Here is a 1,483-nt window from a genome sequence, read left to right as displayed (position 1 = left end):
GAACACTTAATATGATTCTTCTCCAATTTTAATTTATTTGTAATATATGTATTTTTAATTCTCATAAATTATTAATAAATTTATTTTTAAAAATTCTTTTACTGGTAATGATTTGGTGGAGAAGGATCATTCAAAAAGTGATGTTGCAAAAGAAAAAAGTAAGTAAAATATAAAGATCTTTTAAAAAGAAAAAAAAAATGTCAAACAAAAAAAGAAGAGAAAAAAAATGGTATGTTGGTTGATAAAGAAGATAATAATACTAACAAAGTATACTGACATAACAAAAACAGTACAAATATATAGAAGTTATATTATCCAATTTTTTTGAGTTAAGAATAGTGTTATTTTTCGTATAAATAGACATGGACTGAATTGAATATTCAATCTTAAAAATTATAAAAGTTACCTTCAATAGCTTAATGCTGAGTGCTTCTCACATGTCACTGATTGTAAAGCTATATTTCTACCGAATAGAGCTCCTAAGGCAATCAAGATTCCTGTTAATCCAGTTTCCTATTGGACAGGTTTAGATATAATAAGAGAAAATAAAATAAAATAAAAATGCTTGATTCATGAACGTCAAGTCTTTGGATTTTCTTCGTTGTTATTTATTTACGTGTATATACGGCATAGAAGTGAGTCAAGCCAGCTCATGAGCCAGTTCGAGCTCGACTCGTTAACAGTTCGATAAGCTAAGCTCGTGAGCTGGTGACCAAGTTTGAACCTGAAATTGAGCTCATAAATTAAATGAGTCGAGCTTGAGCTTGGATAAGCTCAGCTCATTAGCTCGTGAGCTGGCTCGATTATATATATATTATAACAATCTTAATTATTTAATATTTATATTTATTTTTTACATATAATTTTAATATAGGACATAAATAAAAAATTTATAATTTATTGATAGATAAACAATATATAAAATTGATCTTTTCAAATATTTTTAAAAATATATAAGTTATAATTTATTGATATAAAATTATAGATTATGTATCTATATTTCTCTTATTTGAGCCAGCTTGTGAGCTCGAGCCAGCTCGTGAGCTTTTGGTGAGCCGAGTTTGAGCTTAAGAAATAAGCTCGATTGTTAATGAGTCGAGCCGTGAGTCAAGCTCAATTTTCGTGAGCCGAGTTTGAGCTTGGCCTAGCTCAACTCAGCTCAGCTCACTTCCAGCCCTACGTGTATACTATGGTCACTATTATTTTTGTTCATATTAGTTGCCTAACTTGTCATATTCAATGTTTTTAATGTATGGTGAATCTTAATCAGAATCAAACTATTAAATGGTGACGTATCACACTAAAATTATTATTACATTTGTGATAAATCATGGTCACGCCATTTGGATTCCATTTTCTTTTGGATTTCCATGTTTAATTTTTGGATAAATATATACTCGTTTAACTTCAAACAAACTCTATCGTTATATATATATATATACACACACACACACACACGAGAGAGAGACTCTGACAAAAAATA

This window comes from Arachis ipaensis, chromosome B03 (genome assembly GCF_000816755.2).
Source record: "Arachis ipaensis cultivar K30076 chromosome B03, Araip1.1, whole genome shotgun sequence".
Lineage (NCBI taxonomy): Eukaryota > Viridiplantae > Streptophyta > Magnoliopsida > Fabales > Fabaceae > Arachis > Arachis ipaensis.
Note: the sequence above shows the minus strand (reverse complement) of the source record.